This window comes from Balaenoptera physalus, assembly GCF_965194825.1.
Source record: "Balaenoptera physalus genome assembly, chromosome: 1".
In the NCBI taxonomy this organism is placed as follows: Eukaryota; Metazoa; Chordata; class Mammalia; order Artiodactyla; family Balaenopteridae; genus Balaenoptera; species Balaenoptera physalus.
The window spans coordinates 97,667,536-97,691,101 of NC_138882.1; the positions used below are offsets into that span (position 1 = coordinate 97,667,536).

A 23,566-nucleotide genomic window follows, 5' to 3' on the forward strand; every position below is an offset into this window, starting at 1 on the left:
CTCTATTGGAAACTGAGGTCTAGAGCTTCTTGAGAAATCATAAAGAAACCTCCCTCCATCAAATCTTTGAGGGAAGGACCCCTTTGTCCCAGCTCTTTCCTTGTCCCCTCTCAGCTGGAATCTGGATGCTTATAGAGTCACATGTCCCAAATCAATCCCAGAAAACGTTCCTTTTCAAGCTGAGTGTGAGAAGCTTTCAGAGCATCCCGGGAAAAGTCAGCATCTGCCTGTATTTACTCTTGCTATTGATTAAAGCCGACAGCTGGAGCACCAAGAGCCCAGACTGTAGACACAGGACTGCTTACAAGAGGAGAAGGAATCAATAGCAGTGGCTGGACCCAAGGAAACCCTGCCTCTTCTTTCCCTCTGTTGCCACCCTTGACTTGTCAGAAGAGCAGTCAGGTCAAGAAAAGAGGAGGGGGATCTGTCTACTGCACATTTCTCCCAGGATGGTCTTTGCCCCATTTTGAATGGAGAGAAACTGTGGAGTAGGTGGTGGCATGGAGGCTGGGCCAGTGGGTTCCAGGACTATGCCCTGAGGCCCGTTAGGAACTGGGCCACACAGCAGGAGGTGAGCGGCGGGCGAGCGAGCGAAGCTTCATCTGCCGCTCCCCATCGCTCCCCATCACCCGCATGACCGCCTGAACCATCCTTACCCCCCACCCCAACCGCGGCCGTGGAAAAATTGTCTTCCATGAAACCGGTCCCTGGTGCCAAAAAGGTTGGGGACCGCTGCCTTAGGGGATAAGGAAAGAGTGGTGACCTGAGCCCTGGGCACTCTGATTAACGCTCTAACCTCCACTGATTAGAGAGTCCTCTAGAAGGAGAGAAGGGGGAGTTGAGAGAGGATGTATCTAATCTCTGCACATAAAATGATGGCCCCATCTGAGCTGGTGGTTCCCCAAACTCCCCAGGTCTCATCTCTTTGGCTACCCAGTGGCAGGGGTAGTACTGCAGGACACTGGGACCTGGAATAAGCTTGATCTTCTACCTCCTCTGTTTGACTCTTCTGGAAGGAGGATGATTAGGGTAGCAACTCTGTGTCTTCTCTTTCTAGCCTTCACACAGCTGCTCAAAATCCAACAAGATCTCCCATTCCACTTAGAATAAAATCCAAGCTGCTCACCAGGACCCCCACAGCCCTGCACGCCCTGAACTTTGCCTCCCCCTCCAGGCTTACCTCCCACCACCTGCCCCACAGGAGCCTCCATGCTGTGCTTGGAACATGCCAAGCATGCTCCCGCCTCAGGGTCTTCACACTTTCTGTTCCCTCCCTCTTATAGTTGCCAGCCTTAGCAAATAAAGATACAGGATGCCCCGTGGACATTGAATTTCAAATAGACAATAAATAATTTTTAGTATGAGTGTGCCCTGTGCAATATTTATTTATCTGAATTTCCAATGTAACTGGGCATCCTGTACTTTACCAGGCAACCCTAAGAGCTCTCTGAACGCCAGTCCCTCAGACACTTACTTGGCTCATCCCCTCACTTCCCCGAGGTCTCTGCTCTTCTCACCAGAGGCCCTGCCTTCCTGTCCCATCTGTAATAGAAGCCTCATCAATCTACTCTGGAATCCTGCTCCATCTCATTCAGAGCTCTTACCGCTACCTGATGTGATGTTGTTGTTCATTTGTTTGTTGGCTTTGTGTCTCCCCTGGCATGTATGGGCTCCACAAGGGCAGGGATTTACATCTTCACTATGGTGTCTTCAGTCTCTGGACTCATGGATGCTCAGTAGACATTTGCCCTGTGACCAAATGGCCTCTTGCCATGGTGCACCCTTTGTTATATGGCCCTGTTGACCTCTCTGATCTCAGCTGAGGCCATTCCCCTTCCCATGGGAGACCAGCCACATTGACCTTCCTGTAGGTCCTCAGACATGCCAAGCCCATTCTTGCCCAAGGCCTTAGGACTTGCTGCGCAGTGCAACCTCCCACGCTGTCCGTATGGCTGTTCTTCCTCTCCTCTTTGGGTTCTGAGAGGGCTTCCCTGACCTCTCCATCCAAAGTAGCCCTCTGACCCTAGACCTTTCACTCATATGACTGTTTTATTTCCTTTAAAACTCTTACTGCTCTAGGAAAGCATGTGTTTAATGTATGGTTGGCTTTTTCTTGTTTGTCTCCTGCACATGGGAATGTAAGTTCCGTGGAGACATTGACCATGCATGGTTCATACAGCACTGTGTCCCCAGCACCTACCCCATGCCTGGCATAGAATGCGAAATCAATCCATGTTGACTTAGTGAGTGAGGGAGTGATTTGGGGTGGGCAATGAACCCCAGCTTTGCAGGTGCATTGGGAACTGCAGTGGGAGGGGATGACTGGCAGCCGAGGAAGACCAAGCCAGCCCAGGATCCAGCCTGGAGAGGGTTGTTGCGCCCCCGTGATGAAGTGTGCTTAATTAGCAGGGCTGGCTGAGGGTGAGGACGGCTGGAAAGGGCTTCTTAGCTCCTTGCTTCTCTCAGCCTCCCTGGCAGTTAGGAGAGGCCACGTCCTTCCCATTGGAATGTGTCACGCAGGCCCAGAGATTGAGAGTACCGCCCCCCACCCTTGCCACCATGATGGTGATGGCGCGGTGACATTGGAGGCTGCCAAACTACGGAGTCGGACCTGAACATCTTCCCGAGCTGTCACACAAGAAAGAAGCCAGCTTCTCGTGTTTTCAGTCACTGAGCTTTGGGGGTTCGTTACCCAAGTGTAACCTTACTAATTAAAACATGGCTGTCTCCACTGTGTCTACTACATAGAAAATGCTCGATAAGTGTGTTGTTGTGTTCCCTGGTGAGGAGGTCTGTTTATTCCTGCAAACGGAACAGAATTGTATTAACTAACTAAAGGGAAACAGCTATGTACCTTATTTGCCCGGATAGTGCTCACGTCCTTCTTAACTCCCTCAGGTCATCAAACTCGTGTGTGTGGGTCCCTCTCCTGGCATTTAGCAGGGGACAAACATGTAAAGTGGTGTGCTTCGAGACACAAGCCAAAAAGAGTTTCTGAGGGATTCCTCCCTACAGTAACAAATAGGCAGCTACAATGGTCTCCCAGTCTATCCGTGTCACCAATATGATGCCCCGGAAGTAGGTGCCACAGCATGATGGGCTGCACCTATAAAAGATCCCTTTGATGACTGTCTAAAGACCCTTTGATGGAAATTCTTCTTAGCAGTTTTGTGCTAGATCTTCCTGGATCAACCATCTGCTTTTTTGACAAACCTCCACTCTCAGACTGGTTTCCTGGCTCCTTTGGATTGAATAGCTCTTGGAATTTCTATAGCCTGAGGCTTAGTTGGACACTCTTAAATAAGTTTTTAATAAGAGTTTTTGCATGAAGTTTGAAGTTTCTTCATGCAGTCTTCATCTCCCCTTACAATGGACCTTGATCTTGCTTTCACTACTACCAATACACACTTAGGCATGGACAAATCCCTTTCTCTGTGGTTCAGCCAAGAGAGATTGTGTGTGTTTGTTATTTTTAAAGAAATTTTACTTTGAAATTAAGTAAACAAGAAAAATGAAAGAACACAGACCTTAAGTTTAGAGAGCATTTGTTTCCTGCTGGGCACAACTTACAGTCTCCCAGTTCATAGATGAATCACTCAACAAGTATTTATGGGGTTCCTCTAAGGCCTAGCACTGGCCACAGGGGATTCAAAGATAAATAGTGTGGAGGCTTTGGTCTCAAAGAGCTCCTGGTATATACAAAAAGCAAATGGGGAAATGCTTTAAAATATAATGTGATAAATGCAACAGTGGAGGCACATAGCGGGTGGGATTTTTCAATAGTTAAGAAGGTCCCAGATCCCTTCCTCTATGAGGTGCTCTCTGAAAAGCCCTGTCCCAAAGTCTCCCTCTTCAGTTTTGGCCACCACATTCTTCTTTATTCAATAAATACATAACTTCACGTGATTTAATTTGCATACCTTTATAAGGCTTTATCTAAACAAATACAATACATCAGAAAAAGATTCCTTGAGTAGGCTATATCTCCTTTTTTGACTTGAAAAATATGCCTGCTTCTTTGAGTGAACACCAGGTGAAGAGTAGCCCCTACCCTGTGATATCTGCTTACTTCTGGAAGAATCTGTGCTTTGCCCTCAGGTTCCTCTGGGAGGAACACCGAGTTCTCTTGGTCACCGGTGTTCCCTCCTACTAGCTGCTTCTGGCAGGAGAAGGAATGAGCCCTGGTCAGTTCCAGAAGGGACACCTCCCCTCTGGCCACCCTGCAGAGAGGTCAGAGAGCCTCACTGAAAACATCGTCTTCAGTCTTTGCTCCCTTGATCCAATTCTGGGCTGAACGGAGGAACAGAGACATGAAGAGCCCTGGCGCTGAGGTGGAGGAAGGGGGGTGATGCCACGGAGAAGGTGGGTGCTGCCCTGGGGCTTTCCTGTGCGGGTCCGCGTGGGTTTGTGAGGTACACGGGGCAGGGAAGACGGCACTGTGTCGGCTCCTGGGCCTGCCCACGTCTGTCTCTGCGTCTGCCACTTCTTCTGTTTCTGGTGGCTGCCTGAACAGAGCTATAGATGACCTGGGGGTGGGGAAGGTAGGAACTCTCCAGAATTAGGGGAGATACCTTTATGCCTCAGGTTGGGGTGCTGAACTAGGGTCCCCTAGGAGCAGATGCTTAGAATTAACTCTCAATTCCATGTGCGAAAAGAGGATGGAAAAAGAAAGGGCAGTAAATTATCCACTTCTATCCGTTTTAGGAAGGACCCTAATAGAGACACCGAAAAGGCTCCTGTGGCGCCTCTTACCCCCTTCCCCCTCCCAACAACTGACAAGAGCCCTAGTGGACATATACCCTGAGAAAACCATGATTCAAAAAGAGTCATGCACCACAATGTTCATTGCAGCTCTATTTACAATAGCCAGGACATGGAAGCAACCTAAGTGTCCATCGACAGATGAATGGATAAAGAAGATGTGGCACATATATACAATGGAACATTACTCAGCCATAAAAAGAAACGAAATTGAGTTATTTGCAGTGAGGTGGATGGACCTAGAGTCTGTCATACAGAGTGAAGTAAGTCAGAAAGAGAAAAACAAATACCGTATGCTAACACATATATATGGACTCTAAAAATAAAAAAAAAAAAGGTCATGAAGAACCTAGGGGCAGAACAGGAATAAAAATGTAGACGTAGAGAATGGACTTGAGGAGATGGGGAGGGGGAAGGGTAAGATGGGATGAAGTGAGAGAGTGGCATGGACATATATACACTACCAAATGTAAAACAGATAGCTAGTGGGAAGCAGCTGCATAGCACAGGGAGATCAGCTCGGTGCTTTGTGACCACCTAGAGGGGTGGGATAGGGAGGGTGGGAGGGAGGGAGATGCAAGAGGGAAGAGATATGGGAACATATGTATATGTATAACTGATTCACTTTGTTATAAAGCAGAAACTAACACACCATTGTAAAGCAATTATACTCCAATAAAAACGTTAGGGGGAAAAAAAAAAAAGCCCTAGTGGAAATGGCTGAGCTTTAGAGGACCGGGTCTGGGCTTGCGTTCTAGTCCTGCTGTTCACCTCCCTGAGATTTGCTTTCCTCATCTGCCAAATGAGGAGTGAAAGGAGATGATAACGTCTGAAAAGTGCCTCAAAATTGTGCAAAATGTTGTACAAGCGACAGCTAATTCTACTTAAGGTAAGTAACAGCCTTGGACCCCATGTGGGAACCCTGCCCTTTGGGCTTATGGCATAAAAACCTTGGACCTCCCTCCAGATCATGAGCTTCTTCAGGGTCTCCCCATCTTCCCAGGGCCCCAGAAGAAGAAAGTAAGAGGGGCCTTCTGCAGCCACATGGGGTTGGGTTTTCCCTGTCTCCTGTGGAGGACTCGCCTCGACATCTCCTTTCTCCTGCTCATGTCTGTTCACATGCTCCTTTCTGGCCTCGGTGCCTCCCTGACTCATGACCCAGGACAAACATTACTTGCTCTCTGTGGCTTTCTCTGACTGTCTGAGAAAATAAATTTCTTGCTCATCTGTGTTCCTGAAGCACTTTGTAGAGACCTCTGTTCTTGTCTAATCATGTCTAGTTACAGCTGATTCTTACATTTCTGTCTCTCTCATTAGACTGTGAACTCTTCCAAGTCAAGGACCGTGTTTCCTTACTCAGGGCCAAAGATGTAGGTGTGCCGAAGTGTCTTTATTTTCATGGCTGAGCCACTAGAGGAGGGTTGGGTCCCACTCCCGTGGTGTGGAGGAGGAAGTGTTGATTGGGAAGGAGGTGTGTAGTAATGTGTCTCTCTGGCTTCTCAAATACCTCGACATAAGGAGAAGAGGAGATGGTGTGGGCAGGACCTGGGTCTTTCTTAAGATGCAGTAACTTGCTCAGCAACGTGTATCCACAGAAGGGAGAAATTCTCCATGAGATGAAGAATGAACTGGAATTAGAAGACTTGGATTCAAATCTTGCTTCTGTCCATTTACTTACAGTGACATGTCAACTGTCATTTACTTGGGTGTGTCAACCATTCTGAACCTTAGTTTACACTCTGAGGAAAAGATCCTTGTCCTGTGGTTTTGTAGCAAAGAAAGTGCAGTGCTGTTCACCAAATCCTGTCTCCTTTCCCCCTGAGCACCCAGCCTCCCTTGGAATTAGGTGAGCAGTGTGACTGAGTTCTGGTAATGAGTGTAGGAGAAACTGATGACTCCCAGCTGCTGGCCTGGCCCCTGGAAACCTCCGGCAGGATCCTCCATACTTGATCTTTCCCTGTCTGTGCACTGAAAGTGAAGGATTTGGAGATTCTAGTGATGGCAATGCCACAGGATAAAAGGAGCCTGGGTCCCCAGTGTCTATGCAGGATAGAATTTTCCATCCTTTCTGCCCACTTGCATTGATCTGTGATGAGAACAAGAAATTCTTTCATTATGTTAAGCCATTGAAATTTTGGCATCATTCATTATAGCAGTTAGCCTTCTTTGACAGGGTTTAAATGGACAAAAGTTCTGCAGAAACGTCAAAGTGCTATAATGTTACTGGTTATTATCATGGCTTTTATTCTAGAAAATCTTTTGAGTGCACAGCTGTGAATTTTTTCCAGGCTCTGTATAGAGACGGTATCGTCTCGAGGATGAAGAGGGGGCCAGAGAGACCCATGGAAAATATCCAGTGGTCTGACTATATGGAGGTGTGCATGCCTGGGTGCCAGGGGTGAGACTCCTTCCAGGAAGGGGAGCCCTGATTGACTCTCATGCCTGGAGGAGCAGGCCTGTCTCAGAACAGACTCTGGGCAGCAGTACCCAGCACAGGGGCCATCCTGTGGGCCTAGAGCCAGCTGTCTGCGCATCAGCTGCTAGAGAGTGAGCACGTCAGGGCTGAAAGAAGGAGGTGAAATGGAATCAGTTGTCAGCAGGCTCTGAGAGACCTTCCTGACCACATGAGCCATGCAGAACTCTGTTCCCTTCATACGTGGCTGCTCCCAGCATCCAGTCCCACTTGACTCTTAACCACAGTTTCCTGACCTGGCCCAGCAGAGGCCTGACTTGTCCTCAATCTGGGCAGGGAGTGGGGTGTAATATGGCTGGATCCAGACACAGTCTCCTGGGCTGTTTCTCCAAGGATGCCACAAATAATCAGGGAGCTGCACTCTTGACTTACAGAAAGAGAGGGAAGGAAGAGAGATGGGCCTCACTTTATTGATCAGCAGTCATAGGCCAGATACTTTATCGACATTAACTCTTTGAATGCTTACAACAATGCTGAGCTAGCTATTATTATTCCCACTTTACAGACAAAGAAACTGAGGTCCAAGGAAGTAGAGTGAGTTGCCCAGGATCACACAGCTAGTAAATATTAGGGCCAAGATTCAAATCCCAGTCTCTCTGGCTTGAAGCCTGTGTTCTTGACACCGTACCTTGTAGCTTTCCCAACAGTGTAGAGGTACAGTCGTGACGCTCGGGACAGGCTGAGAGAAGTGACGCCCTGGCTCTGTCCTGGGACTCCTCTTGGTAGTGGCCCCTCTCACTAGCAGCTCTGTCTCCTCAGTTTGGGAGAAGCTCCTTCCTGTGAGTGTGCCAAGCCTTAGGTCAACAGGTAGAGGCCTCCAGGTAGAGGAGATGGGGTGGGTGTTGGGGAGAAGGGAGAGGAGGGAGTGGATTGATGCCTCCCTGGTACCCAGCTGGTTCTCAGTTTAGCCTTGCCCAGAAATTGAGAACAGTCTTAACTATTTTCAATTGAGCAACTGATCATTGAAAACCCAGCCTCACTCTGAGTCTCCTTCTGGAGCCACACATACCTTCAGCAGAACTTCTTCTTGGGACGTGTGTGGATTGGCCAGGCCTGGGAGGCCAAGATGGCTACCACCACATGGTTTTCTGGCAGCTACACTGGGGTCATCTAGCCAGCTCCCCCGAGAGACGCCTGGCATAATAATGCTATATTCGTCTTTTCCAACTGTCTGTCATTCTATTAGTGTGTGTGTCTGACCCCAAAAGCTTTCAAAAACAGCCAGCACCACTCCTCTGATCCTAACTGGGAGAAAAAAGTGCCTTAAAAAGCAAATCGCTTCTCTGGTTGCAGGCTTCTGGCTCAGGAGGCTGCAGGCTGGGCCTTCCCTGGAGCTTCCCAACACTGTAGCCTCCCCAGGCCAGCTTTCCATGGGGCTGAGCTCCAGGGACGGTAATGAGGATTCTGGATAGTGGCTTGTGGAGAAGTTGAATGTTCTGTATTTTTCTCAGTCTTGGAGTGAAGCAGGAGGAATGAGCAGGGGCTGAGCCTCTAGAAATATCCTCTGTGACCTGAAGATGCACACACACATTGGCATTAGAGAGGGAAAAATAATCTTCGAGCAGAGTCTCATTAAGCCTCCTTACAAGAGAATTCCCTTGTTGTGGAAAATTGAGATTCTGCATGGTATTTTGAAGTTAATCTGTTAGAACCACGTTTATTTTACTTTCAAAATAACTCTTTTTTTTGAGGGAAGGAATGCCTTTAGTCATGTTCCTAATTTTAAGAGGCTCCGCCGAGTCTTTTTCACTGGTTGAATTATAACAAGACCAGTGAGGTCATTGTCAGTGGATTAATTATAGCAAGGCTGGTGAGAAAATTCAACGTCCTTTGATAAACACACCTTAACTACTTTAAGTGAACAATTTTCTACAGCAAACATTTCAACACATGTTGACTCCTATAACAAACATTAATGGTCTCATGATTACAAGTCTTTATTTTTTTTTTAAATTATTTTTAACATCTTTATTGGAGTATAATTGCTTTACAATGGTGTGTTAGTTTCTGCTTTATAACAAAGTGAATCAGTTATACATATACATATGTTCCCATATCTCTTCCCTCTTGCATCTCCCTCCCTCCCACCCTCCCTATCCCACCCCTCTAGGTGGTCACAAAGCACAGAGCTGATCTCCCTGTGCTATGTGGTTGCTTCCCACTAGCTATCTATTTTACGTTTGGTAGTGTATATATGCCCATGTCACTCTCTCACTTTGTCACATCTTGCCCTTCCCCCTCCACATATCCTCAGGTCCATTCTCTAATAGGTCTGTGTCTTTATTCCCGTCTTGCCACTAGGTTCTTCATGACCTTTTTTTTTTTCCCCTTAGGTTCCATATATATGTGTTAGCATACTGTATTTGTTTTTCTCTTTCTGACTTTCTTCACTCTGTATGACAGACTCTAACTCCATCCACCTCACTACAAATAACTCAATTTCGTTTCTTTTTATGGCTGAGTAATATTCCATTGTATATATGGGCCACATCTTCTTTATCCATTCATCTGTCGATGGACACCTAGGTTGCTTCCATGTCCTGGTTATTGTAAATAGTGCTGCAGTGAACATTGTGGTACATGACTCTTTTTGAATCATGGTTTTCTCAGGGTATATGCCCAGTAGTGGGATTGCCGGGTCGTATGCTAGTTCTATTTTTAGTTTTTTAAGGAACCTCCATACTGTTCTCCATAGTGGCTGTATAAATTTACATTCCCACCAACAGTGAGAGAGTGTTCCCTTTTCTCCACACCCTCTCCAGCATTTATTGTTTCTAGATTTTTTGATGATGGCCATTCTGACCGGTGTGAGATGATCTTTAGAATTCTTAAATGAGTCAATATTATAAGAAAGTTCTTTGCCTTTTTTCATGAACAGACTTAGATGGAAACTCAACTTTATGATGGCAAGATGCAGAAAAAGTATGGATTTAACCTAAATTTTGTATCTGATATGTAAATATTTTCTAACATTTTTCACCTGTCTAAGCAAAGGCCCATGCCACCTCCAGGTTTTACATCCTCAAAACACTTGTGCCAATAGTTTCTTTATTTAAATTTTTCTCTTAATTTTTTTTTCATTAGGTGCCATTTAATCAAAACTGAATAAAATAATTTGAGGCTTATTTTATATATATATATATATATATATATATATATATATATATATATATATATATCTCCATATCCAGTGGCTATTTGCTGAGCAAGCTGCTCTGCAATACAGTGGACGTAGAATTAGAAAAAGCTGGAAGCTTGCCTTGGAAGGAAGAAAAGTAGGGGGGCAGCTTTCTTCAAATTTGATCCTCTCTTGTGTACCACCTGAATATGGAGGACTTCCTTGTGAGGGAGCAAACCCTAGAGAACACTGGAGCATAGCATCTTAGAATTAGAAGGTGCAGTATGGTGTTTTTTGTCTAATCCTTGTCCAATGTATGATTTTGTCTGAACTGTATCCATAGTGGGACTCCCTATGAGCACAGCGCCCACCGTGGGACCTGGCACATAGTGGGTGCTTAACAAATATTGAATGATTGGGTGCATCAATGAGCAACCTCTCTAGCTGGAGGCAGAGCTCACCACCTCCCAAGCTGCCTGCAGTGTCTGCGCCTATGAGAACAGATCTATTCCCTCTAACTGTAACTAGTTATGACTCTTGCCAGTGGGTGCCCCATCTGTCTCCTCTGGGCCCAGGATACTGAGTGACAGTGGGACGATTAGGAGCAAAGTGATTCAAAATCATCCTGGCTGATTATCCTGGAGATGGAATCGATGGAATGTTGGGTGACAGGCTGGATATACTCTGGCTTGATGTGTTGACCACTTCTTAGAACAAAGAGCTCAAAGCATTGCCCCTCTTATCACCTCATGTGTCCTCCTGATTTCCCATGGGAGGGCAAGATGGTTCTATCTCACTAGACCAGGAGTTGGCACATTTTTTCTGTAAAGAGCCACAGAGTAAATATCTTAGGATTTGTGGGCTATACAGTTTCTATCACAACCACTTAATGGAGCCATTGTTGTGTGAAAGCAGACATAAACAGTAGGTAAACAAATGAGTGGGGTTGTGTTACAATAAAACTTTATTTATAAGGACAGGCCCACAGGCTCTACTTTTCCTTAGACTGTAAGGTCATGAAGCAGAGAGTGCGTCTGTTTTTGCCTTGAGAGGGAGTGTTCAGTAGTGGTTAAGGGCGTGGTCTGGGATCAGACAGTCAGTGTCCTACCACCTCCTAGCTGGGAGACATAAGCACGTTGCTGAATTTCTCTGTGCCACAGTGTCCTCATATATAAAGTGAGGATAATAGTAGTGTCTACCTCATAGGGAGATATAAGCAAAGTGCTTAGAACAGCATCTGTACCTAAAAACCAGATAGTGAATGTTAGCTATTCTTAGTTTGGTCTCCAATACTCAGCACGATGCTTGGCACAATGAAGATGCTCAATAAATGTTTATGTCATGAATCTGACGCCCAGGAAGGCAGAACATCTTGTGATGCCCCAGAGCGGGGTGGGCGTGGCACCGCGTCATGAACCACAGAGCTGACTTCCAGACTTTTCTGTCCTGTCTTCCTGAAGCCTTCAAAACTGTGACAAGCTCTTGTTATGAAGACTTCAAATTATTTACAGTCTCGTCATTCTCTATAGGTCAACTTTTTTGTGTAAGTTCATCACCTTCACTCTCCCAACCCTGGAAACCATCCTAAGGGATGAGGGTTAGGAAGAAACCCTTCGACTTCTAGGTTGTTCTGTGTGTGTGTCTGTCCCCTACCTCTTCAGTGGCCTCCACATCACCTTGTCCAGCACAGTAACAGTGTCAGGGGAATGGGGTGAGGTCTGGGTAATGGGGCGATCGTGAGCACAGCAAAGACGTACACAGTCCAGGAAAGCGGGGCTCACCCCCAGTTGAGGGCTTGCTGCCACACCTGCTCCACACCTCCCGGAGTGCCTGGATGGGGAGATCCAGAGGGTGAGGACCTCCATTTCCGAAGAGAGATGAAGGATGAATTTCACACCCTCCTCAGCTTTCAGGGGCTTTTGCCATCTTTGCGCCTGAGGAGCTCTTAATCCCTTTTCCTGCCCTTCTCAGTTCCTGTCTGTTCAATGCCCCTCCCCTCTCCTCAGCCACCCCCGCCAGAGGACTGGGGCAGAAAGGGACGTGGGTGGGATCTGGCCCTCCCATAGTGTGCTGGCATCTCCCTAGCCTGGGCAGATGGGGGAAGCCTTAGGCAGCTGACAGATTGGGAGAGGGTGAGGGGAGTGAGCACGCTGGGAGCTGGGCTTTGCAGGGTGGAAGGACTTGGGGGAGCTCCCGGGGGCCGCCTGTGAACGGCACGGGGAGGACTCCTCCTTGGGGAGGAGCGGGCCCAAACAGCCACGCCCAGCTCGCACCGGGGCGAGTCTCCCCCTCTCTCCACAGCCGACTCACACTCACCCCAGGCGGGGCTGCGGAGAAAGACCCTTTCCTCGCAAGTTCCAGAGCCGACCCTCCCTCACTCTCAAAGGTCACCAAAGGTGGGCTTGCAGCTGGTGAATTGCCAGGGAGCTTTGCTCTGAGGTGTCTGTGATTTGCCACAAACCAGCTTAGCTGAGCTGAAGTTTTTGCAGTCAGCTGTTTCTGTATCCAGGGAAGGACACTGGCCACATGCCTCCCGGTGGTCTTCTCTGCAGGGCCCTGAGAGTGAGTGTCCCCCCACATTTTTGCACTCTTGGTGCCACACTTGCCTCCTCTACTTCCTGCACTTCTTTCTGAACTGAAGGTCCAGTGCAGCCGGACCACCCGCTGGGCCCCTAGAAGGCCTCGTGGGGTAGAGGGGAGGCGCCGCTCGCCATGGGGTGGCTTTGTTGCAGCTGGAGAACGGCTGCCACCAGGGCTGGTGGGGGTGAGGACAGCTCATTCGCTCTGGTTCGGGGTTGCATGAGGTCCGTGTGACCAGGGCTGAATGATGGCTCCGAGCTCTGGCCACTGATTCTTCTTCATTTCCTCCCCAGATCTCAAAAGAGCAAGGCACAGGCAAGGGAAGAGCCTAGAGGACTTGGAAGATAGGGACTTTGAGTTTGGGTTTGCCTTGAGAAGGAAATGGCTTGTACTTGGCCCCTTGGTGCCCTGACTTGTTGACTACAAGCAGCTCAAGTCTTTCTCTTCCCCGTCTCCAGCATGGCCTCCTAATCTGGGGTCACTGAATGTTGCATGGGCTTTGGGAAGCCTGTGAACACCTGGATTGGCATGTAATGTGTGTGCTTGTGTGTGTGTGTGTGTGTGTGTGTTTGTGTGTGTGTGTGTGTGTGCGCATTTTACTGGGGAGAGGCCTGCGGCTTTCATCAGATTCTCAAAGAGGTCAGTGGTCCCCAAAGGGTTAAGAAACACTGATGATTTGTCTATTGAAGCGGAAAATTGTTCTGGGGAATTTGGGCTGGAGAGTTCCTTATCTAAGGACAGAGCCTTGTCTTGGAGATAAGTGGAAATAAGGGACTGGAGCCAGGGGACTTGTTAGAGCCATATGGCCTGTGTCCCTGGGCCTCAGAAGTCTCACTGTGGGGTGTCTGGGAATTCTTGTCACACCTTTCCCTAAATATTTATTATTTTTGCCCTTTATCGCTGTGTTACTGAAACAAAACAAAACGAATACAAAACATCAACTTACCTCAAGAGAATGAGAAGACAAGCCACAGACTGAAGGAAAAATATTTGCAAAAGACACAACTGATAAAGGACTACTTAAAATATACCAAGAACTCTTAAAACTAAACAAGCAGAAAATGAACAATCTGATTAAAAAATGAGTAAAAGACCTGAATAGACACCTCACCAAGGAAGATATAGAAGGCAAATAAGCATATATAAATATGCTACACCTCATACGTCATCAGGGAAATGCAAATTAAAACAACAAAGAGATACCACTACACACATAGGAGAATGGCCCGAATCCAAAACACTGACAACGCAAATGCTGGCGAGGATTTGGTGCAACAGGAGCTCTCATTCATTGTTGGTGCGAATGCAAAATTGTACAAGCATTCTGGAAGACACTTTGGCAGTTTCTTATAAAACTAAATACACTCTCACCATATGATCTAGCAATCACGCTCCTTAGTATTTGCCCAGAGTTGTTGAAAACCTATATCCACACAAAAACCTGCACATGGATGTTTATAGCAGCTTTATTCATAATTGCCAAAATTTGGAAGCAACCAGGATGCCCTTCAGTAGGTGAGTGGGTATATACTGTGATATATGCAGACAATGGAATATTATTCAGCACTAAAAAGAAAGGAGCTACCAAGTCATGAAACAACATGGAGGAAGCGTAAATGCATATTACTAAGTGAAAGAAGCCAATCTGAAAAGGCTACATATTACGTGATTCCGTCTATATGACATGACGGAAAAGGAAAACTATGGAGACAGTGAAAAGATCAGTGGTCGCCAGGGGGTGGGGAGGGATGAACAGACAGAGCACAGAGTGGAGATACTCTGTATTTTAGCTTGCTTTAGAATCACCTGGAAGGCTTGTTAAAACATCGATTACAAGGCCCCGTCTCTGGAGTTTGTGATTCAGTAGGTCTGGGGTGGACCCCAAGAATGGGCGTTTCTAACACATTCCCAGGTGTTGATGATGCCGTTGGTCTAGAAACCACACTTTGAGAACCACTGCTCTTTACCAAATATTTCAATATTTTAATAACTTGCACACTCCTCGTTGAATATCAGGACTTGGAATAAGAATTACTTTCACTTCCATTTTACAGATAGGCAAATAGAGGCTTAGAGAGGTGAAGTAACTTGCCGTGGATCATACCAGTGGATGATGCGGAGGCTCTTGAATTCAGTCTTCCTGACCCTGAAGACCCGCTCTCTCCCTGAATTCCAGTCTCCCAGCGCCCTCGGGGCCAGCAGAGGTCTGGGCAAATGGCTGACCACCTCTGGGGAGCCCCCAGGCCTGTGGCAGGCTGGAGGTGAAACCATAGGCAATCTGGAGCCCTGCCCTCCCTTGTTGGGGGCTCGCTCTCTCTTGGCTGGCCTGGGGAATGCTCTTGATTCCTGAGCAGCTTGGCACTTGCTTCCCCAGGCCCCCTCCCTCCCAAGCAGCAGCTGTGAAGTTGACGAATTATACTAAACTGTGATGCCTCCTCGGGAGCCTGTTCCAGGATGTGCTGTGATGGCTTCCTCAGAAGGCGACAGGCACGTGGTCTGCAAACGAGCCTCTCGCTCCCTCGCTCAGCGCAGCAGCTGCTCAGAGGCAGTGTGGGCCCTGAGCGGCCCACTGGGGGAGGCTATTAGAGCCTCAACACTGAGAAAAGCACAGCAGCAATGCTCTATTAAATCTGGTGGGGGGCCTGCTTAACAATGGGACAGGCCCCAGGAGTCCCAGCTCTGCTCCATCCTGCCTCAGTCTCCAGCCTGGCTCTCCCTCTCCCTGCCCCTCAGTCTCTTCCCAAAGGAGCTTTGGGCCTGAGTGACTCTGCGTTTCTGCCTGGAGTTGAGAAGAGTGTGGCTGGACGGGGGTGGTGAGAGCCCGTGTGGGGAGCAAATCCAAGGGAGGTGTTCTCTACACCGCCTAGGCGGGGAATGGGCGTGCTACGGGTCATGATGCTGATGAGGATGCCGGATGCCCTGGGCAAGAGGAGACTCTGCTCTGCAACTTGCACTTTAGAGGGTCCCACTTTTCCAGCCATAACCCTCCCCAAAGAGCAAGGAATCCTTGGTGCCACGAGGATATGCCTATCCAAGTCTCATGACTCCCTTTCTTCGCCATACTTCAGGTACCTGGGAACCTGCAATACTTTGCTCAAATGGCCCCAAGCGGGCTTATAGTGTCTGCATAAGCTTCTACCCCAGCATATCTTTTAAAGAGTGGATTGTGTCATTGGCGGGTGTGCACAGAACTTGGACATGTGGGCTGGATGTCCACGTGTGGGTGCATGTGTGTGCGTGTGTGTGTGTGTGTGTGTGAGGTCCCTTAAGGGTGAGTCAAAACCCAGTGTGGGAAGAGGTGGAGGCAGTCTGGAGGGTAGAGGTCATCTTTCCCCATAACTCCATGTGCCAGAGCAGAACTCCAAGGAGCCTGAAAATTCTAGATTTAAACTTTCCAGGCTTATGAAGCTATATGTGTCAAGGATAGAGTATATTTTATCTCACAGTTTGTTAGCTTGATTTATAGCTTTGACTATCTTGTTCTTGGCCCTGTAAGTGTTAGGGGTGTGCCCAAGTGAAGGTGGTGATGAGAACAGGCTCCAAAGGCCTCCCTGAAGCAGCCAGGCCAAGCGCCATGCTTTCAGACTATCACATACAGTGTCAGTGAAAAGGGCAAAACTAGGTAATGCTCCAAGTCCCGAGGAAAACACTCACTTGTCTTCTGGGATGAGAATGATGACAAGGGTGCTGATGAGCTGGCAGGAGCCCTGTGACCCTTGGTCTTGTGAGGAAAAGGCCCTAATCTAGTGACACCCTCCTCGACCTTTGACCACGACCTTGGCCACACCGTTGACCCACGGTTCTCTCCCTTTATAATCTGGTGCTTTTGTCTTTTCCCCTTCCTAGCTGTTCTCCCTGTGTGCCCGCCACTCTCACCCCACCACACACAAACCATGAATTGTACAGTCACTCTCAGGAGGGAGCAGGTCACCAGGGGAGGAAGCCTCTTTCTCCTACATGGCGGTCCCCTACATGGTAAAGACCTCTGCTGGACTTGGCAGGGTTAAGAACAGTGCTGCCAGAGGGTTTATTTGGGAGGGGGAGTAAAAAAGAGAGTCCACCACCGTGGCTTCCAGGTGGAAACCTCACTATTTCCTCGCTATTGGTAAAGAGTGGGAGAAGAGGAGACAGTGCGAGAAGTCCCTTCTTACATTTATCAGAAACCAAACATGCACTTGAAGGACTTTTCCTGGGTCATGATCTTGACCTTGATCTCTATCATCTCTACACCTGTATCTCTCTCTATTGATCTGTCTCTGTATCTATCACCTCTCTCTCTCTCTCTCTTTTTAAACCAGATATGGGGTTTTAGCATATTTACTGAACGTCTCCTCTATTCTAGGCTGCGTGCTGTGTTATTACATTAGTCAGTCCTTACGAGAACCCCGTGAAGTATCACCCCCGTTTTAGAAATGGAGAAACAGACTTTCGGAGGTGAAACAATTGGCCTGAGGGCACATAGCTCAGAAATGGTAGAATTTGGGCCCAAGTCCATGTCATCTGACTTTGAGTTTCGTGTTTTTGTGCTGTTGCTACTGAGGGAAGATTGTCCCGAGGTGCATTTTTTTTTTTTTTTTTTTTAAATCAGGAAGGAGAAATGCCGCCTGCAGTGTTTGCTTCTCTCTCTCCAGCAGCATTCCCAGGGGTCTTGGTTCCCGGCTCTGAGGAGCTTGATGGGAGCCAGACACCGTCTCTCCCTCACTGAGCCGTCTGCGGACTCGGCCCATCTGCTAATGCAGCGCCTCGCTACTCGCACTGCTGTCTGGGTGTGCCCCGCGGTCAGACTGCACGGGCCGCCTTTGACAAAGCGACAGAAGCTGTAAAAACAGCTGTTTGACATTCCCTGCTGCTTTTTAAAACAAAACAACCAACAAAGAGGTTGAATGAATGCAGAAAGTACCCTTGTTTTCATGTGGATGCAGATAGTTTTACTTAGAGAACATTTATTTTCCCCTTTCCCTGCTCTTGTCCCTAATTATTTACCTACCCAATCATTACCCGCTCCCCTCCCCACCTCCTCTTTCCCTCTACCCTTTTCTCTCTCCCTTCCCTCTTACCTTCCCTCTTTCCTTCCATTAAAAAAACTTCCTGCTTCTGTTTCTATGTCTTTTTTCCACCTAAATTTTCTTCTCTCCAAGGGCACTCTATTTCTCTTTGCTCCTTGTTTTTTGTATCTTCCGTGTTTTGTATATTAATTCACCTCTGTAAGCTTTGGACACATCCCATCCCAAACGTGTAGTTGTATGAATTCCAGTGTTAGTTTTTATGATATCCAAGGTGTCTTCAGTTAGCCCAAGGTGGGGCAGGAAATTCTAAAACAAAATGAACCAACCCCCCAACCATCATTTAATTTAGATAAAGGAAAGTATGCATGAAAGTGTGAGTGAGAGCACAGGGTATCTGGAATAAGTAGTAGTCCCCTCTGGTCACTTCCATTGCTTCCACCCACAGCAGCTGGGAGAGTTGCTCTCATTTTCAGACTTTCACTTTGGGATCGTTGATGAGGATGCAGGATGCTTTGGACTGTGGTTCCTTTATGGTTCAAAAGCACAGTCCTATCCAACCAATGTTCCTCACACAGACTCTCCTTCCTTATAGGGAGAGGAGTTCCAGGTTTCGAGGTACACTCAGACAGGAATAGGTAAATCACAGGCACTTAGCTGAACAATTAAATGCAGTTTTTGGACTTCCCTGGTGGCGTAGTGGTTAAGAATCCGCCTTCCAATGCAAAGGACACGGGCTCGAGCCCTGGTCCGGGAAGATCCCACATGCTGCGGAGCAACTAAGCCTGTGCGTCACAACTACTGAGCTTACGCTCTAGAGCCCACAAGCCACACCTACTGAATGAAGCCCGAGCGCCTGGATCCCGCGCTCCTCAACAAGAGAAGCCACTGCAATGAGAAGCCCGCGCACTGCAACGAAGAATAGCCCCTGCTCGGCGCAACTAGAGAAAGCCCGCATGCAGCAACGAAGACCCAATGCAGCAAAAATAAATAAATAAATAAATACATACATACATAAAATGCAGTTTGACCAAGCTTAACATGCAAGACAGACTTTTACACCGTGTGGTCAACCTTGATCCCTGCAATCACTGGGTTCTTCTTCTGGAATCCAGATCTTCACTCCTATGCAGGTTATCTGCTCCCCTGGAGTCCTTTTAGGTTCCCTTGAACATTTCTTCTTTATGTCTGTGTCTTACATTAAATGCCACTAGTGCCATCCCCTACCTCCATCTCCCTTTTCAATCGTTTCTTTGCTTTATTCTCTCCGGACAGAACTACTTCCTTCAACTTTTATCTTCCTGCTTGCCCACTGCAATTTATTCTCTGTGGTTCCTGATCCCTTGTTCTAGTTGTCTTCTCTTCTAAACTGGTAAGAAGTTTCCTTTCCTCTTTCTCCTTTTTTACTTCTTGTTGTCTGTTATCCATCAAACACCACCCACGGTTCATCTCAGACTTGGCATTGCAGGAGTTGGCGTGTGTGTCACTCCATGCATAAGATGACCTTGAGTCTGTAGTGAGAGATGACTGTGATTGCTGCTGGAGAACTCAGTCAGATCTATGGAGGTTTTCTACTCCTTCCTCCCCAAATTGGATCTTCAAACATACCAATCACAGGATGGAGAAGCTTTGAGTGTCTCTATTGATCCCTGCATGGAGGAGAGAAAGTGATGGCTGCGGGCAGGTAGAGTCTCCTAGACAGCCCAGGAAGGGCTGAGCTATATATTTACAGACGTTTCTTCAACCTCACCAATCAGACAAGTCTTTCCTCCTCCTTTGGGGAGAAACAGAAGAAAGTAGAAAGAGGAAGAGGAGCGTTTTGCTGTTTCCTTCCAGGGGATAGAGTGGAATGCTTCCCTCTCTATGAAAATGTGAGGTGTAGGCAATAAATAGCAACCTAACATTTGGTCGTCGGACAACGAATAGAAAAGGGCTGTGTGGAAGGCAGTTGTGAGGGCATATGGCCCGATTCCCAAAAGACTGGGACTCTTTGGTGTCTTCCCCTAACATTTTCATGGTTCAGGCAAGAGTAGAAATTGAGGTCCTCCTAACCTACCTTTGTTCTCTTCTCCTCCATCTCTCACCACAAGGATCCTCATGCATTTTGCCCACTTGTCCAAGCTCTGTCCATACCTTCTCCCAAAAGTATCCCTTGGCCACCCCTTGGGCCTGAGTGTGTCCGTGTTGGTGGCACTGTACATCCTTGGGAATATGGACCTGGGGAGGAGGCCTGTGAAGGGCAAAGAATTCCAGTGTCCTAGGTACCCAGAGTGTTGTCTAGAAAAGAGAGCATAGACTCCTGGTGGGCATATCTCTTAGGCCTATGGTCTCCTCATCTCGGGAATAAAAGGAATGGGCATCAGGGGTCTCTACATTGTGGAGCCAAGGGCAGAGGCCCTGGTTGCCCAGGTTCAGGGGTGGGACTGTGTATACCCAATATAGACTCTATAAATTTGATTTACTCTATACCCATCACCCTGGGTTTTGCTAACTTCCTATTCCTGGAGATGTTCCTGTTGGGAGATGGCAAGGGCAGAACTGTAACCGCAAGTGGGGTTGGAGACCGAAGACCTTTTCTTTAGTTTTATCACTTTTCTGATTCCAGTCAAGAATGTGTCGTGATTCCAGAACACACTCAGCAACAATGTGTTAGATCTATTCTGGTTTCTGCACTGATTTACAATGAATAAGTATTAAGTTGGTACTAAATTTTATGGACTCTTTAAAAAAAAATTCCTCCTCTTTGAGCTTTAACTAGATAGTGCCTGTGAGAGCCAAAGGCAACTTTTAATTAGCATCTTACTACTGCAAAGAGAAGAACCTTGATAATTGCCTGGCAACCTCAAATTGCAACCTTCTCTCACCCTGCAGCATGACTCCAAGTTCATGTTTGTGCATATTCTACCCATCTTTTAGGGTTCCCTTCAAGACTCACTTTCATTAGAAAGACTGCCCTGGTCATTGCAGCCCTAACTCTCCTTGTCTGGCCTCCCATTTATGTGCCAAAATATGACATGCCTCACCCTCACTTTCACCCCCATCCCAGGTTGTCTTGTGTTAGTGATGAACTCTCCATGTATGTGTTCTCTCTTCCTACTAGTTTCTCCAGATAAGTAACTTGAGGGTAGGAAAAACATCTCAAGGGATTCTTATTGATCATGTGACTTTCCTTATATTTTAATGGGTTCCCAAGTATGAATGAAGGAGAGAAGTGAGAGAGTTAAAGCACCAAGTAGCAGTTACATCACTTACAGGGTGTGGAGGGAGCCATTCTCTGGGGTGATGGTTCACAAGCTTCGGTGGTCCTCAGACTCACTGAGCAGTTTGTAAAAAGCTGGGCAGATGCCCAGCCATATTGATTTAGACTCTCCCAGGCATTCTGGTGCAGACCAAGATTTGAGAATGACTTGCAAAACCAACTCTGCAGACTGGAAATATCACATAAATTTTTTTAAAAAAACAAATTTTTTTTAAGAAAAGGAAGTTTCCTAATGAATGTTAAAAAAATACATACGGAATACGTTCTGAGAGCATAGACACACACACGTACACACAAATAAAAGTTGTAACTAACAAGAATACTCACAAATGTCAAATGCAAAATTGGCTGTCTAATTTGAGCTGGTAGGTTTAATTCATTTATAATTAATCCTAGGTTTATTTTCAGCTCTGGCCTGTTTGCATTTGACCTTCCTACCTGTCTTCCAGCTCCCTGCTCTTTCTGTAGTTCTGCTCATTCACTGTTGGATTTTTATAGCCCTGGGGAACACACTTAGACTACCTGGGTCAGGCTTCCTCACTATGGTTGTTCAGGACACCACCTGCCTCCCTCCTGCCTCCCGAGAGCTTGTCTTGATGTGTAGCACTATCCTCACACTTTATTCCTTTAATCAGCGTTTAAGAGGCAGAATTAAACATTTAAAATAGTCTCGTAATTCCTTATACTTATTTAAAAATCCAAAGTGTAAATTAAACAAATAAATGTATGGCTTATTCCATATCCCAACTGACTCAAAATATCCTTTAGATGTTGGAAACAAGATTAGAAAGCCACCTCTGAAGTTAAAAAAATAGGATGAGTTTAGAATACACATAACTCATCCACTATGAGTTTGTCAATGTATTTCCAGTGAGTTTAGACCAATTTGCAAACCTCCTCAAGAAACAAGGATGTCTTCCCAAATTAAAATGTGATGTGAGGAAAAGTCGTATAATTAACTGTAACATGTTTAAAGCAATGTTGTCAAACAGAAGGTGGGGTACTGTCTTGGGTCCAGATACAAAGGAGCCCTAAGTAAGACTTTTTTCAGCACATGCACCTGCTATTCCATCTCCTTTGTAGGTGTATTCTTAGAATAGAGAATGGCTATATGCAAATAGAACATATGTTCTAGAACAGGACAAAATTTCTAATAGAAAATTTCAAATTTCAAATTCTATACTTGGCTTCTTTTTTTTTAAAGTCTTTATTGGAGTACAGTTGATTTACAATGTTGTGTTGCTTTCTGCTGTACAGCAAAGTGAATCAGTTATACATATATTTACTCTTTTTTAGTTTCTTTTCCCATATAGGTCATTACAGAGTATTGAGTAGAGTTCCCTGTGCTCTACAGCAGGTCCTGATTATATACTTGACTTCTTGACCTGGCCCAGTGGGTTTTAATTCATTTATATTTTGACTCAGATTTCTTGTTCCTCACTAGTTTTTCCACACTTCTGTAATTATTCTGATTAACCATTGCTTTAACTTCTGTTCTGAGATTGGCCTTTGGAACTAGTTTCAGTGTAAAAAGTCAACCTCATAGAAGCAGACAGTAGAATGGTGGTTGCCAGTGGCTGGGAGTTTGGGGAAACAGGGAGAGGTTGGCCAAAGGGTACAAATTTCCAGTTATAAGATGGATAAGTTCTGAGTATCTAATGTACAGCATGGTGACTACAGTTAATAATGCTGTACTGTATACTTGAAATTTGGTGAGATCTTAAGCATTCTCCCCAAAAGAAGGGGAAAAAAGTAAAAAGGTAACTATGTGAGGTGATGGATGTATTAATTAACTTTTAAATTAATGATTAATGATTGTGGGAATCATTTCATAATGTGGACATATATCAAATCATCATGTTGTACACTTTAAATATATCACAACTTTGTTAATTATACCTCAGTAAAGCTTGCACCCTCAGAAATATAGTTTTAGTATCTCCAAAGGCCTTCAACTCCCTTTGCCCTAGTTCCTCACACACCACATGGGAGCTGTTGGCCAAGCCCACGTGAAGAGGGGCTCCTTGGAGTCTCTGGGAAAGAAGGCAGGGTGGCCAGCTTTTCCTTTCAGTTCTAGAAATGCACACTTTTTGAGAGCTGAATATGCCTTTGCGTTCTCAGAGCAGGGTGTACAAGAAGAAGAGCCCCGTTTGGAAGCAGGTGTTGGGTCACACCTCAGCATGAGCAGCCATGTACTGATCTTCTCCCCAGTCACCAGACAGGAAACAGTTTACAGAGTATGAGGAACTTGTAGGTCTAATTAGAAGAAGAGAAGCAAAGGGGACAGTGCCAGCCAGATAATAAAATAATAGCAAGTATTTAAAAAATAATAAAACAAATAATTATTAATTATCACTAATAAATAATTATTT

At 46.4% G+C, this 23,566-nt stretch overlaps 1 long non-coding RNA gene across 1 annotated transcript; it reads left to right on the plus strand.

Moving 5' to 3' along the window:
• The first annotated feature begins 12,718 nt into the window (after positions 1–12,718).
• On the plus strand, positions 12,719–22,742 carry LOC309660312. The gene is made up of 2 exons (XR_014263330.1): positions 12,719–12,914; positions 13,226–22,742. It is a non-coding gene; the product is annotated as an uncharacterized lncRNA (long non-coding RNA).
• Positions 22,743–23,566: the final 824 nt, after the last annotated feature.